At 39.1% G+C, this 17,731-nt stretch overlaps 1 protein-coding gene across 2 annotated transcripts in view; it reads left to right on the forward strand.

The window, feature by feature from the left end:
- Positions 1-17,731, forward strand: part of LOC131691805 (ornithine aminotransferase, mitochondrial) — a 36,556-nt gene that overhangs the window by 6,229 nt on the left and 12,596 nt on the right. The window lies entirely within an intron of this gene.

Here is a 17,731-nt window from a genome sequence, read left to right on the forward strand (position 1 = left end):
TTTCCCTGCTTAGTGCGACTCGGGGTGCGAACTATGGTGACGTCCTCCAGTTGTTTCGGAGAACAGCGCACATAACGAAGAGTGGAATGTACATATCCTGTGCGCTTCTCTTGGTTTTATTTTTTTTAGCTGCAAAAACCTAACAAATGTGTGATGTAGTCAACAATTATGTATGACCGCTATTTTTGTATATGACTTGAATGTTAGTAATAAGTTTATTATTAAGACCAACACCATTGGGGCTTTGGTATACCTGTTGGTGTATAAGACTTATAAAACAGAAAACAATTTTGGGGACTCAAACCCAAGTACATTCAGTGAATCTACACATCTAGATAAATACTGGCATACGGGTGCCTTATTTGGCGGTAGAAGGGAGACGTCATGACAATCCAATCAAGGTTAAACCATATTCAGAGGATAGTCATGATGGCGATGACTGGTACGTCATCGGCAACACCGACTGCTACTCTAAAACAACTATATGTGTTTCTGAAACAAGAAGCACTTTTTTGTGCATACCGTCTTAAGGTTACTGGGCTCTGGAACAGTAACCCAATAGATCGTGCAACTAGTTACATAAGCCTGTGGTCCCAAATGGTTACTTGTGATGAGCATACACTTGCTCCCAGTGACCTTACACTCACATGTAGTTTTTCTTTTAGAACTTTCAATGAGAGAATTCCTCTTCGCGAGGAATGGCTGTCTGGCTGGATGGAGCGACAAATTGAAGAATACGTAGTTTGTTATACTGACGGTTCTTTGTTGGATGTCCGAGCCGGTGCTGGTGTCTATTGTCATGAAATGAGATTAAACCAATCCCATTCGCTTGGTAGATACTGTACCGTATTCCAAGCAGAAATCTTTGCGATTCTGTGTAGCGTACAATCAACACTTCAGCAGGGAATTCTGCTCTGACAGTCAGGCTGCCCTGGAAGCACGTAGTTCGGCAGATTCAAGATAGATCGAAATTAGTAATCTCATATCGAGCTCAAGTCGAAGAACTTAGCATTTCAAATGGTATCTACCTTCTATGGGTCACTCCGGTATTACTGGAAAGGAATAGGCGGACGAATTGACTAGAGTGGCGCTGCAACTGACTTTGTTGGTTCAGAACCAATTCTACCACTGTCGATAAGTTAGATAGAACACCAATGATTAGATGCTTGTGGCATAGCTTGCAAACTTGCGTACAAAGACTTTTCTGCCGGGTGTGAGTCCGAAAATGTTGAAGAATTTTCTGCCATTATCCAAGCACAACTGCAGTATTTCAATCAGGGCACTGACTGGACTTTGACAACTCAATTATCACATGGCTACTATTCAGCGTGCTGAGTATTATTCGTGTGATTTTTGTGAATCCGATTACGGAACTGCATAGCATTTGATATGTAACTGCTCTGCAGTAATGCAATTACTAGTGTACTACTACTAACTAGTGCTAATTTGGGTACTAGTTTAGATACATCGTCTAACTAGACACCCAGATGGTGCTAGTTACTGACGAGATGAATTCGAAACACAAAAAAAACAAAACTTAATTAAAATTAGGTCTTGTGCCCTTAACGCGCAAAACGGTTTAGTCCAATTTTATTGCATAATACCAGGCGTTTGGTTTCTTGAACCAAAAGACAAGAGTTCGTCTTCACTTTCTCGTCAGCAAACCAGAGCTATATTTGCTTCCCGGGACATCACTTGGGACATGTGGCTTTAGGCGTTCACATATGTCCTGTGAACTGTTTGGAATTTTTTGTGTCTAACTAGTGCTAATTTGGGTACTAGTTTAGATACATCGTCTAACTAGACACCCAGATGGTGCTAGTTACTGACGAGATGAATTCGAAACACAAAAAAAAAACAAAACTTAATTAAAATTAGGTCTTGTGCCCTTAACGCGCAAAACGGTTTAGTCCAATTTTATTGAGTAATGCAATTGCTTAGCGGGATTTTTGGTTCTCCAAAACCTATTTACAGAAAGCTGCAACTCAAGGATATGCAATTGTTTCTAGCCCACTGTGGTAATGAATTTGAATGATAAGATATCATCAGGGGTGTAGTCGTTCTGTTATCTCAATATCGCCTCGGGGGTATAGATATATCCGCTCAACGAAAAGTGTCTTATTCCCTTGTTAGTGGAAAATACTTCCATATTGTCTATGTTCTCATCAAGAAATGATGAAAAGACAAATCACGGCAAGGCACAAATATCCCATCAACAGGGCGAACGTGTCATTTGAGCCAGTCGCTACTAATTCCTGATTTCTTCGTGCTGTCTGCCTGCAAGCCAGAAGACGCGTTCAGATAGCAAGATCAGGGGCAGTTAGAGAAGAGCGTAAGTTGATATTACGGGCGGCCTGGGTCGCTTTTAAACGTAAAACAGTGTTGAGCAAGTACACCGGCTACAAGAAGCTGTGCAGAGAAATTGACGCCAACCCCTGGGACAATGCTTACCGTATCGTGTTGACCAAGATCAGATGGTGGAAATGTTGGTGATAATAGGGTATCCAACGACCGGTTCTTTACAGTGGAAAGAATACTTAAAGCGAAGAAAGCTCCCGGTCCGGACGGTATCCTCAACGTAGCACTGATAACCGCGATTCTGGTGTTTTCGGACATGTTGAGGACAACACTATAGAAATGCCTGGACGAATGCTACCTACCAGGTGGATGGAAGATCCAGAAGGTTCCGCTTGTTATGCTTACAAAACCGGGAGAACCCTTGCAACGTACCTTCTGGATACCCTTGGTAAACTTTTAGAAAGGGTCATCCTCAACAGGCTAGTGAACTATGCTGAAAGTGAGTACGAGCTATCACAGGTACAATTTGAGTTCCGAAATGGGATTTCAACGGTAGATCGAGGTGGAGAATGTATTCAACAGCGCCAGCTGAGTGGCTATGGCCGTAGTGCCGCTGACTCACCATAAGACGGAGGTGGTGTTGGTAAGCATCACAAAAAAAATCCAACGTGCCGTGATTACAAAATCACCGGATATCCGAGTGAGTGACAGATGATTCTAACAGTCGCTTTACTCTTTCCATGAAGTAACTGATTAATTGTAATTAACCCACTTAAAACAAATATCTTCCATTTAATTGCACTAAATTTTGTTTAAAGAGAGAGTCTTAGTCCCAAATTACTATTGGCAATCATAAAACCAAATGAATCCCAAATCTGGTTTATCAATAACTATCATTTAATTAATCGAACTTAATTAATTTAAATGATTGTCAAATAGTTAGGAATCTTTCAAGAATACGACTTTGGTTTGTTTTTGTACCGAAACAAATAGACAAAATAGTAAAACATTAACCTTGTCCATGCTGTTTCTAAAGGCTGTGGATGAAATATTCCTAATTTTTTAATAAATAATTAGTCCAACTAATAAATACTGAGTCCTATATTTTCGTCTGACACTTTCTCGCTGAAAAAATAGAGCAGTAAAGCATTATATTCAAATTGTAACTGTGACAAAACTGTGCCATTGTACTGATTTTGCATTTGTCTTAAACATTACATGCACCTGAAATAAAAGTGTTTAAAATGGAATTCGAAAAAGAAAACACTTCATATCTCCAAAAAAAATTTAAATAGTGAGCTAGAAATTACTGAGTAGAAAAAGTTTTGTAAATTTAGAGCCATACTACTCAAGAGAGAGCAAGGATGTGAAATATACAGATCGGAAAACTAGAAGTGGCAGGGTTATTAGAAACAGGTTTAAAACCTGACGGGTTTTGTCTTCTGTTGACAGGAGTCGAGCTTAGGCAGTATAACTACGAATCAATCTACTAACATGTCTCACGGCAAAGACAGACTTGTCTCTCTTTACCGCGAGAACCGACGAGGGACAAGTTTGTCTTTGCCGTGAGACATGTTAGTAGACTTGACTGATTCGTATTTATACTGCCTAAGCTCGACTCCTGTCAACAGAAGACAGAACCCGTAAGATTTTAAACCTGTTTCTAATTACCCTGCCACTTCTAGTTTTCCGATCTGTATATTTCATATCCTTGCTCTCACTTGAGTACTATGGCTCTAAAGTTTCATAATATTCCCTACTCAGTAATCTCTAGCTAATTAAATGTCGTTAAAACGTAAAAAAGAAAATGTGACTACATATTAGTCGAAATAAAAAAGGAAAAAAAATAAAAAAATGTTTTTTTTTAATAATGTTTTTGATTTGGTCAGCGCTAAAACTTTGCGGAAGCAACTATTCTTCTATTAAATCGACCAGGAAAGAGGTAGTCCGAGGGCATCAAAGACTTTGATATTCCATTAGGATCCTGAAAAAGATACACTCAGAATCCCAACAAAAAAATCCGAACAGTATTCTGTCACAACCTTGAGAAGAAGAGTATAGCATTCTACCAAAATTCTGAGAAAGATATCATCACAATCCTAAGAAGCATGTAATTAGAATCATAATAGGTTACCAGAAACCAATTTTAAAGTGGTCGAACGAGGTCAACATTAGATGTACATTAGATGTATCGAAACAGCGCGCAATTTTCAAATTTTTGCTAATCCTTTAATCTTTTACCTATCTTTAAAAGTTTAAAACCCTCAATTTTTCTGATATGACAATGCCAGCAGTTCGATTTATGATTTACGCTACAGTTCCCCAATTGAAACTTTCTCTTGTTTCATCATACATGACTCATATGGTTATTAGTTCCGATTAAACACTGAAAGTTCGCAAATAATTTTCAAAGCAACCGAAAGATTTACATTTATTCACACAAATAAAAGAACAACAATTGAACGAAACCGCAGATTACAGATACCTATTTCTACAAAATTCCCTACTGTTATTGTAGATAAGAAGTGTGTCGTGCAAGCACGTGCCTGGAATGCCTGATCAGATAAGCTAAGCCATTTCGTACGCACTTGACGCGATTATATTAATAGATGTCACGCGAAGGCGTGAATCAGATTATCACCAATTGGCATGAAATACCTATAACTCCTTGACAACCGAATCGATATGCTACTAGGTTCCAATAAATTCCGGAATTGGTCGGATACAGCTTGATCAAAATATTCAGTTTCTACTTTATACAACGTCAACACAGCGTCTCCATCAGATATCGTGGTGGTGGAGATGTGTTGTACATTTTGAGGAATATCTTTAACTGCAATAGTTTGTCTTCCGAGCATTATCCCTACTACATGTTTTTTCTGAATGTTCACTCGCCAAATTACGAATGTAATCGTAATCAGTTATGTTCGTATTACTCTATAAACTCGGCTGTGCCAAAAAATCATCGCTGCGTAACAGCAGCAAAAATTCCATTCATTCATTCATTCATTCACGGGGCACTTGAAGCAATAATCGAATTAATCGCTATCAGCTACACGTGATTTTTGACTGCGCCAGCTCAACCAATATATTGCCCAATATTTTTCCCACTTCCCGGATTCTGTTGTTAGATACCGTACACTGTCAAATCAATCTCACATCTGAGCAGTTCGATGGCAACACAAAGTCAAGGTTTATTTATACATTTTTTGCCGAAACTTTCCATTCACAATGAAGTGGTGGTTCTGTGATTAGCTGACACCGTCCAAGACAAAGCTATCTATGGGAAAGTTAAGTACTCCGTACACTGTTATCAGATATCCCCTGGTGGCATGAGCGGCTGACGAATAACTTGTTTTTTAAGTTCAGTTGTGTAGCAGAGCATTTTACCGGTATTATTTGCGATTTGTACAATCATCCTCGTTTTGAAGATTGACATTACATCAAGCCTATTCTGTAAAGTTAACTAAAGCAAAGCGTGATTCAAAATACTGGTCGAAGTTTTTTGATGGAATACTACAAGTGCCTCTAATTCATTAGACCCTGAAAAGTGTTCCTATGACGAAATCAACCAACATATCTTAATCAATCAATTAGTTTTATTTACAAGTTCATTGCATCAATTCTACAAAAGAGACAAAAGGCTGTCAAGGACTAAAGTTCCATTTAGAAACATCGATAGCCGTGAACATGAACGATGGAGAAGCCGTAGGAAGATGTCGAACGGAAATCGCTACTAGAATTTTCACATTATATTTTGTATCGTGATAAAGGTAATGTCACAAACATAACCGAAGAGAGGTGGTGTGTTTGAACTCGGTACTTTTATTGCTAGCCGAACTCTCAAAGAGAAGATTAGAATTAGCAATTAGTAGTACACATACATAGCGATACACGAGGGTGTGCAGGAAGAAAAACACAACTAAAGAATATCGGATTTATGGACGGACCGTTTTGATGGAATAAATAACGTTATCCGATTGATTAGTTTTTCCTTTTTTTCGGTATTTTCAGTTGGGATATTGAACATTATATAGGAAAATGTTTTGCGTGCCATATCCCTCCAATAGCTAGAAAGCACTGTACATATTCCTGTTCTAAAATTAAAAAGGTGATGTCCATTGTGGTATTAAAAAATATCTACACAATTCAAGCATTCACCACATGTTGATACTTTTTTCCTAATTTGCGCGATAATGATAGAAATGTAGTTGATAAACTGAAAAATTTAATAGTCAATTATAATTATATGGCTTGAACGGTTTCATAATTAAAGAAAGTCTGTAAAAACCTCAGGATGTGAATCAGAAGCTTGAAAAAGATAACAAAAAATCTACATTCAAAGTTTTGAGCAAACATCTGAGTTCATCCGTTCATAAATTCAAGAAAAAATATCACGATTTCGTGAACTGGACGATTTACGAAAACCGTGACCAAATTCCTGAGATTATGAATAAGAAACCTCGTATCAATGAAACTATTTATGTTAAAAAAAAACCTATTTTAATCCACCTAGCGGTGCAATTGTGCCTTTCTCAATCATGAATCACGAGAATGTGTGCGTTGTTTATATTCATTAAAAGCTTTTAAATGCATATTTTACATTTTATTATTATACATCACATGACAACTATATACAGGAAAATAAATCATTATTCGAGTTCTAAAATTTTGAAAAAGAAAAAACAGCCACGGTAATATTGAACTGAAAAAAGGTGCAAAATCGGCAAAATCCCAAAAAGTCGATCTTTATAAAAAAAATTTTTCGAGATAACATAAAATCTCGACGTTTCATGCATTTTAAAGATGTTTGGCATCAAAAATACGAATTCGATTTCTGAAATTTCATGGGGTCCCCCCTTTGAAAAAAAAATTGAGTTCCGGCTTATATGGGAATTTCATATGTGACCGGACGATTTAGTCTATATTTCCGGACCCATATAAGCGATCCGTACGAAATTTTATAGACATCTGTGGGGGTATTATAGCTATCATTTGGGACTAAGTTTGTGAAAATCGGCCTAACCATTTCCGAGAAACTGATGCGAGTTCGTAAATTTTGAAAGATGGCCGCTTTTCCCGGGCACTTCCGGAACCGTCTATGGTGGTCAATGTAGTCAACGAAAGTTTGGTTGGCCGTCAGTGACCTAGAACAGCAAAATGAAGTTGTTTGAGAGACATTTTAGCGAAATTTTTACCTTTTTTGCTTTCATCGGAGTATCGGTTTGAATCACAATTTGCTATGTGATCGCACGCCACAACATGCAACTCCGGAACCGGAAGTCGGATCGGGATGAAATTAAATAGCCATTTACGGGGACGCAATACCTTTCATTTGAGGCCAAGTTTAGTCGAATCGGTCTAGCCATCTCCGAGAAACCGATGTGACTGTTATTCTGAATTTAGATACTTCCGCCGGGGCTTCCGGAACCGATGATGGTGGCCAATGTGGCCAAATAGACTTTGAATGGATGTTAGTGACCTAATACTACAAATCGAAGCAGTTGTGGTCATATTTTGGAAAATTTTTCACCTTTATACATTCATTGCAGGATTTATTAAAATCGACATTTTCTGCGTGTTCGTACTTATCACCCTGTAATTCCGGAACCGGAAGTCGGATCCATTAGAAATTCAATAGCAGCCTATGGGAACGTTGCACCTTTCATTTGAGACTAAGTTTGTCAAAATCGGTTCAGCCATTTCTGAGAAAAATGAGTGACATTTTTGGTCACATACACACACACATACACACACACATACATACATACACACATACATACACACACACAGACATTTGCCGAACTCGACGAACTGAATCGAATGGTATATGTCACTCGGCCCTCCGGGCCTCCGTTAAAAAGTCGGTTTTCAGAGCAATTGCAATACCTTTCTATTGAGAAAGGCAAAAAGGTGCGAAATCGGCAAAGCCCCAAAAAGTCGATTATTATAAAAAAAACCTGTTTTAATCCACCTAGAGGTGCAATTGTGCCTTTCTCATTTCTCCAAACTATGATTTAGTAGCTGGTTCGTACAATATAACATTATGGTAATGTTTTTCATTCTTATTACACTTGGTAAGTATATATAAGAGCACCTTTTTGCATTCATCGCGGTATCGGTTAGAATCGGAGTTTTCTATGTGATCGCACTCCACAACCCGTAACTCCGGAACCGGAAGTCGGATGGAGATGGAATTTAATATCGGTTTCCGGGGACGCAACACCTTTCAGTTGAGACTAAGTTGATCAAATCGGTCTAGCCATTTTTGAGAAACCGTTATTCTGAATTTGGATGCTTCCGGATCCGTCGATGGTGGCCAGTGTGGCCAAAGAGACTTTGAATGACTGTTGGTGACCTAGATCTACAAATTCAACAAATGTGTTTACATTTTGGAAAAAAATTCACCTTTTTACATTCATCGCAGAATTCGTTAGAATCGGGATTTGCTGCGTGATCGTACGTATCACCCTGTAATTCAGGAACCAGAACTCGTATCCACACAAAATTCAACAGCAGCTGATGGACCTTTCATTTAAAATCAAGTTTGTCAAAATCGGTTCAGAAAATTCCGAGAAACCGATGTGGACAAATCAACAAATTTTGTTTTGTAACCATACTCTTCAACTCGTAATCCGGAACAAGATGTCGGTTGAAAATGAAATTCAATAGCAACCTATGGGAATATTATACCTTTCATTTGAATCTTAGTTTGTAAAAATCGGTTCAGTCATCTCCGAGAAACCGATGTGGACATTTTGTTAACAAATCCGCACATACATACATACATACATACATACATACATACATACATACACACATACATACACACATACATACACACAGATATTTTGCGATCTCGGCGAACTGAGTCGAATGTTATGAGTCGGTTAGAAAGTCGGTTTTTGGAGCAATTGCATAACCTTTCTATATGCGAAAGGCAAAAGAATAATATTTAGCTTAATCAGCATGAGTTCAATAGTATTTTCATGTCATTATATTTTGAAATGATGGTGGAATGGGTTTGAAAGTGGAGGGAATGGGGGGTTAGTAGAGTGGGAGTGGAGGATGCGTCAGAAATCCTTCATCTTATTTCGGTATACAGGATGGATGCAGGAAATGCGGGCGTGAGGGTGGTCCAAGGGGAGGGGAGTGATGAAGGATGGAGGTGTAAGGGCAAGACGGAGGGGGGGAGGGGGGCGGCGACGCAATACTCAACTGCATATTTTGTCTTCCATTTGAGACTTGGTTTGAGAAAATCGGTTCAGTCATCACCGAAGAACCGATTTGACTTTAATTGTGGAATATGCCCGGAATTCCGGACTTCCGGAATCGTCGATAGTAGGCAATATATTCAAAGAATGTTTGATTGGCAATCAGTGATCTAGATCTGCGATTAGAAGTTATTTGGTGACCATTTCAATAGTTTTTAGCCTCTGAGGTATTACGATTGTACCGATTTATATGGGAAATTCCAGTGTATCCTTACTAACACCCCTGTAACTCCGGAAGCAAGAGTCAGAACCGAATGAAATTCAGCAGCAGTCAATGGCATTACTGTATCTTTCATTTGAAATCAAGTTTGTAAAAATCGGTAGAGAATTCGTTGGGGAATGGGTGTGATATTAGCTTAGGAACTTGGCGAGTTCCCCGGGGGCGTCATGACCTGTCATAGGTGGCCAATTTGGTCAAAGCTGCTTTGATTGATCATTAGTGATCCAGACCCGCAAACTAGAGTAATGTTACATCAATTTTAATATGTTTTACATCATTTGAACATCATGGTGGTACCAGTTTATATGGGAATTTGCTGTGTGACCGCACTCTTCAACCCGTAACTCCGGAACCGGAAGTCGGATCAACTAAAAATTCAATAGCAGCTTATGGGAGCGTTATACCTTTCAGATAAAACTAAGTTTGCGAAAATCGGTTCAGCCATCTCTGAGAAAATTGTGTGAGTTTAAATGACACACACACACATACACACACACACATACACACACACATACATACACACACACAGACATTTGCCGATTTCGACGAACTGAATCGAATGGTGTATGACACTCGGCCCTCCGGGCCTCGGTTAAAAAGTCGATTTTTACAGTGATTGCATAGCCTTTCTTTATATGAGAAAGGCAAAAAAATTTTCGAGATAACATAAAATCTCGACGTTTCATGCATTTTAAAGATGTATGGCATCAAAAATACGAATTCGATTTCTGAAATTTCATGTGGTCCCCCCTTTGAAAAAAAATTTGAGTTCCGGCTTATATGGGAATTTCATATGTGACCGGACGGTTTAGTCTATATTTCCGGAACCATATAAGCGATCCGTACGAAATTTTATAGACATCTATGGGGATATTATAGCTATCATTTGGGACTAAGTTTGTGAAAATTGTCCCAACCATTTCCGGGAAACTGATGTGAGTTCGTAAATTTTGAAAGATGGCCGCTTTTCCCGGGCACTTCCGGAACCGTCTATGGTGGTTAATGTAGTCAACGAAAGTTTGGTTGGCCGTCGGTGACCTAGAACAGCAAATTTAAGTTGTTTGAGAGACATTTTAGCGAAATTTTTACTTTTTTTGCTTTCATCGGAGTATCGGTTTGAATCACAATTTGCTATGTGATCGCACGCCACAACCTGTAACTCCGGAACCGGAAGTCGGATCGGGATGAAATTAAATAGCCATTTACGGGGACGCAATACCTTTCATTTGAGGCCAAGTTTAGTCGAATCGGTCTAGCCATCTCCGAGAAACCGATGTGACTGTTATTCTGAATTTAGATACTTCCGCCGGGGCTTCCGGAACCGAGGATGGTGGCCAATGTGGCCAAATAGACTTTGAATGGATGTTAGTGACCTAATACTACAAATCGAAGCAGTTGTGGTCATATTTTGGAAAATTTTTCACCTTTATACATTCATTGCAGAATTTATTAAAATCGACATTTTCTGCGTGTTCGTACTCATCACCCTGTAATTCCGGAACCGGAAGTCGGATCCATTAGAAATTCAATAGCAGCCTATGGGAACGTTGCACCTTTCATTTGAGACTAAGTTTGTCAAAATCGGTTCAGCCATCTCTGAGAAAAATGAGTGACATTTTTGGTCACATACACACACACATACACACACACATACATACATACACACATACATACACACACACAGACATTTGCCGAACTCGACGAACTGAATCGAATGGTATATGTCACTCGGCCCCCCGGGCCTCCGTTAAAAAGTCGGTTTTCAGAGCAATTGCAATACCTTTCTATTGAGAAAGGCAAAAATGCTTGCTCCCACCGAATATATACCTGGCGCTACATTCGATTGTTTGGTAGGGTTACTGTGGTTGTTCTCTGGACTTAGAGATGGTCGGGTTCGGGTTTTTGGACCCGAAACCCGGACCCGACCCGAACCCGACGGGTTTCGGGTCGGGTTCGGGTTCTATAAATTTAAGCTTCTCGGGTTCGGGTCGGGTTCCGGATTTTCAAATTTGAAATTCTCGGGTTCGGGTCGGGTCCGGGTTTTTGAAATTTTGAACTTTTGGGCTCGGGTCGGGTTCGGGTTTTTCAAATTACAAATTATCGGGGTCGGGTCGGGTTCGGGTTTTGAACAAAACAACCCAACCATTTCATGACAGTCTTTTTTGTAGTAACGAATTATACTTCGTGATACGAATGGATGACACATATAACCGTACCAAATGTTAGCACCTCTGAATCGCTAGAATTCGTCGTATTTTCTGGTGCTCAAATATTGTATTTTTTTCATTTTTGCATAAAATTCCGTCTCTTCAGATTCGCAAGCTGCCTGAAGTATTTAATTTTTTAAACGAACATTCATGAGAGAGCATTCAACAATATGTGTTTCACATCTAAAATCTCTTTGCGATTTATTTTTCATGATAATTAGTAATAAACCAAGTCAACGGGAATTTATCGGACAATATCGGTTCAACTTTCTATAATGGAATATAAATTTCGACAGGTACTTTAAAACCGATACTTAGGCCGTGGCGACTTTTTCTCTACGTAAACGGTTTTGTGGGGTACATTCGTACCCCAGAACTAAAATCGCTCTAATATGTCTAACTTTTATTAAATTTATAAGTAAGTTGGGTAGTTTTATTCTAAAATCATTCGTAAAGGAACCTGTTTAAAAATATTCGTGTTTTGACTATTTAATTATGTAATATTTAATTTTGTATAGAACATGTCTTTAAAATACGTCAAAATTTCCTTTTTTCTTCATATTGCTATAACTCCGGTAGTTTCAAATCGATTTTGACCATTTATACGTCGTTGTAAAGCTTATTAAATTTCCTTTTGAACAATTTTTTTTCAAAAACCGGTCAAAAAGTGTATTTATTCCGATGCTTTTTTGAAAACCAAATGTCAAAAGTACAGCAATATGCAATAACGGAGATGAAACAGGAAGGCGTTGAAGAAACAGGTAGAGCCGGTGCATTGTACGTGCAGATAACGAATCGAATGATGCGTCTTGCATACTACATACAAATCATATTCACGTATGTGTTTTGACTCTTTCATCCGCAAAAGCAAAAATTACGATTACCGATCCAAACGCATTTTCTAGTTTCTTTGCTATAGTGCTTTGTTAAATCAATTAACAGATACTATTATTCGGCAGAGTTGGAACTTATACAATTTTACACAAGTTTCTCGCTTACTATGTAGCAATATTTTGCTTTTAAAAAAAGATATAATTTTTTTTAATTATGTACACATGACAAAACACTCACGCAAACGGTTTTTTGGGGTACATTTATACCCCAAACAAACTTTAAGCGAGCACTGTTAAGTTGGTCAAATGAAACAAATAGGTTGTACCTGCTTTAACGGAAGTTGAATAATCAAATAAGTTTATGATAAAGGTTGCTTGCAATTAAAATAAACTGTAACGGAAAAATAAGAATTTGAACTCACAAATTTGGTGGTACTTTGGTGTGATAATGGCGGCTCAAATTTAAAAAGGGCGCATTAGTTTTTTAAAAGCAGATAGTTTGATCGTTCCAACCAGTAACGTGGGTGACGTCATGTAAACTGTCGAATACGAATTGCCAATTACCATAGCTCAATTTAATACCTGTAACAAATTATATGAAACTGCCTTGCAGGAATGGTTTCTGATAAAAAATTAGAAATTTTGGTTAAGTACGACGGGCAAGGTTGTTGGAAACTGTGACCATTAAGCTTTCTGTTTCCCCATGAGTTGGCCGCTGATTTAACTTAATTTCCGGTTAAGATATCGACGATTTATAACTTTTTCAGAACATTACAAATTCGACGTTCAATAATAGTAAATATAAATGCGGATTCTACTCGGCAGTGATTTGTTTTGCCATATGCAGATATAACTCAATGTGTATGGTGCTACTTCAGATTCGAGTGATTCTACTATTCTTAGATGAGTCTAGGGTCCAGCTCGGGTGCCAGGAATTAAAAATCTTCGAGATCTTTGGTTGATTCTCCGTATTAGCAAGTTGGATTCGGTTCGGGCTTCTGAAATTTTAAATTTTCGGGTTCGGGTAGGGTTCGGGTATTCAAATTTTAAAATTCTCGGGTCGGGTCGGGTTCGGGTTTTACAAAATTTTTATTCTCGGGTACGGGTCGGGCTCGGGTTTTTAAGTTTTGAAATGTTCGGGCTCGGGTCGGGTTCGGGTTTTTCAAATTTTATAATTTCGGGCTCGGGTCGGGTTCGGGTTTTTAAATTTTCATGCTCTCGGGTTCGGGTCGGGTTCGGGTTCGAAAAAATTGAAACCCGACCATCTCTACGTGGACATGTTTAGTTTTTGTTAAGATCCTTGTCCATGATTTGGAAATACACAACCGACACTTAAACGATGTTTATGATTGCAGGAGCCTTTTTGTGATTTCTCTCCACGTTACCGTGATATTTTATTCATGAGTTTACTATTGGATTTTTCTGCCAGAATAGCGTGATTTATGTTCATGAATGCAGGATCTTAGTCGTGATTTTCATAATTTCTATTCACTTATCCTGATATTTTAGTCATGAGTAGAGCGATTTAGGTTCTTGATTTAAGATCCTGGTCACAATTTCGTAATTTATTTGTGCGTAATCTTGAATTTTTTCCAGAGCTTTCTTTCGAATTTGACACGTAGAGTCATCGGACTCATGTTCATGACATGCGAAGTTTTATTATTACATTCGTAATTTCTCTTTACCTTATCGCGATCTGCTATATTTAGGTTATTATCGGGTTTTTTACTCGAAGTAACGTGACATAAAAGTGAGACTGTATCACGGTATCCTGTTCTGTGAACTATATAACGAACACGATTTATGGCTCTTTAATGTATTTTTGATGCTCAGCACAATTTTCTTTTTCTGTCCAGACATCACACTGAACGTTATTAAATGAATAGCGCTGTTCTAAGTGCTAATAGCTTTCTTATAACTACTGCTCGTACCTATTACCGGTCACTATCTTCTAAATATCACAATCACGCAAGATAGATAGTAAGTCATGTACTAGGGATCACTATTTCACGATTCCATGAATATTTCATGATTTTGTGAACTATTTCTCGAGCACGAATGGTAAGTCTTGACTATTATACTAGGAATCATGAACCAGTTCACGAATACATGAATAATATTTGATGATTTTGTTAATTATTTCTCTAGCACGGATATTGGATAGTGATACTAGATACTAGGAATCATGAATTAGCTTACGAAGAATAACGGGTTCTAATTAAAATCTGAGTTTCGTGAAATAGACCACGAGAAAGTATCCAGACTGTTTTGATTTTGTGAACTAATGTTTCTAAATCTATGAATAACATCTTAAGTCAACCTTTAGTTTCATGAATCATGATAATGACGTGGCTTAAACTGTGACTAAAGTTCACAAACAAAAACAAATATTTTCACCAATAAAAGCATTACGTGGGCGTTGCTGAAGGGAAATGGAACGTAATTATAAAACACACCTTTTTTGTTGATGGTCTAGTTTTCGTAACGAAAAAAAGGCGATTGTTCCAGAATGCGTGGCACTTTATTCATGATTTTGGGAACAACTTGTTCTCTATGTGCAATTTACACCTGTTGTAACACATTTCCCTTGTAGCACCTGAGTGGCTCAATCAAACACAAAACGTTAAATAGTGACCGCTTAAATCAGTTGTTGGTTTTATCCCAAACGAGCAACATCATGACTATATTGTCCGAACGGTACAATAAGCGCTATGGATTTTCGGCAACGTTAGCATTTGTGCACTCTCGCAACTAAGTGACTAAATCAAATACTAAATCAAATCATTCGTCGCTCGCTTGCCAAACGAGCAACCTGATGACTATATCGCCCGGACGGTACAATCGTTCGTGTACATGCTCATTTTGAAATCGAGCGTGATGAAGAGTGCACAATAAACTTTGCACACAGCAAGGAAACGGATGCAAGTTTTACACGGTTTAACTGTGTGCGAGTTAATGCCATCACTGCCGAAAATCCTGAGTAGACGCTATGGATTTTCGGCAGTGGTTGTATTAACTCGCACACAGTGTCGCAATAATTTGGCCTAACCCAAAACAGACAAAGCATGCATAATATAATCCCAAAGTATATATTTAATAGCAAGGGCTAATAAGGGGAGGTGTTAATGTCAAAGATGTGCACGCTTACCCGATAATGCTGACGTCATCAATTGTCCGGGTCGCCTGAGCCATCCCTTAGCACGTTTTCCGGTTTCAGATCCCGATGGACTGTGCCACTGTCGTGCAAATGCCCCAGTGCTAGGATGATTTCACACCGGTAAGAGCAAGTGGTGTCCTCCGGGAAGATTCCTTCACGCTCTAGATGCGGGAACAGCTTGCCGCCGCCAAGATACAGGATCAAACACAGTTTTCCCACCGCGCGACCGAGGTGGAAAAGGACGATCGCGTTTACGAACGAGCACTGCAAGACGGATGACCACGACCCGCCTCTTGTCGGGCCAGATTTTTCAGCTTTATTTCCACACCGTACACCGATTTCTCGCTTTCCCCACTTTTCTCTGTTACCAATGACGACCCGACACACCTCAACGCGCTCGAGCGGAACTCCAGCAAACTCCGTTGCGAACCATAAGTTGGGTATCCCGTTATTCTGCCCTTTGCTGCAAAGCAATTTTCTCCCCACGGCGACGTCGCGAGCACAACTCCTATTTTGGCAAGCACAAAACGCAATTCTCCACGATTGAGCGTGCTGTCTTTCGGATAGCGCTGTTGACTCCACTCCGGCGAACTTTTGCACCGGCTCCACCAGAAAAGATTGCCAAAAGTTGCTCCTTTTTCACGTTGGACTTCCACCCGTCCACACACTCGTGGTTTTTATTTTATTTTTATTTTTTCCTCCTCCAGCGGGGAGAAACAACCGCTCCCGACCGTGCTCGGTCAACCCTTTTTTCCGACTACCCATTTTTATTTGCTGTCACCCGTTCTTCCGGGATTTGTTTTCAAGCAAATTTTACTGCGACGTTTTGCTTTCAAGCGAGCCGTCAGATGTGCATCTCTTGCAGTACACACTAATCTCTTATTCCTCCCTTTAAACATTTAAATTACATATTTTACTGTAACAACGGTTAAACCGTGTGTCCGCTTCCTTGCTGTGTGCAAAGATTATCGCGCGTTCTTCACCCTGCGCGTATGGAAATTAGATTAGTTCGAGTCGTGTACACTAGAGTTCCCAGAAAAGTTATGAATTTTTGAAAACTCAATCGGCCCACCCCTGAGTTGATTCCTAGTCCCCCTACTTGCTCCAAATTTGAAGCAAATCGGACAAATCTAGCTACCGGACCAACGTGCCTGAAGTTTGTATGGGATTTTTCGACAATTTACATGGAGAAAACCCACTAACTCGCATTTTCGCCGCTAGGTGGCACTATATGCATCATATTACCACTCTATGTGAAAATAAGAAAGATAATTTAATTGCCTACAACTTAGTTGAAGACTGCTAGTAAATCCGGCTTTGGCAAAAGAAGTTATTAAACTTTTAACGGTGGATCGGTTACCACCAACTATACATTTTGAATGTGGCTAACCTGGAAGTCGCCATCTTGGAATTCAAAATGGCATTAAACATCGACCTTTGTGTCCTACTCGTCAAGACCATACCGACAATACCCATATTGATTGGGTTATAGCGAATTTCGATAAACCGGAAGTCGCCACCTTAGATTCCAAAATGGCGTCAAACATAAATTTCTGGCACCTACCATTCCAAAAATACCCATATTGATTGGGTTATAGCGAATTTCACTAAACCGGAATTCGCCATCTTTGATTTCAAAATGGCGTCAAAAATCATTTTCTGGCACCTACTCTTCAAGACCATTCCTAAAATACCCATATTGTTGGGGTGCAGGCCATAAGGAGTCTTCCAGACCCGTCTCT

This window comes from Topomyia yanbarensis, chromosome 3 (genome assembly GCF_030247195.1).
Source record: "Topomyia yanbarensis strain Yona2022 chromosome 3, ASM3024719v1, whole genome shotgun sequence".
Taxonomy (NCBI): domain Eukaryota; kingdom Metazoa; phylum Arthropoda; class Insecta; order Diptera; family Culicidae; genus Topomyia; species Topomyia yanbarensis.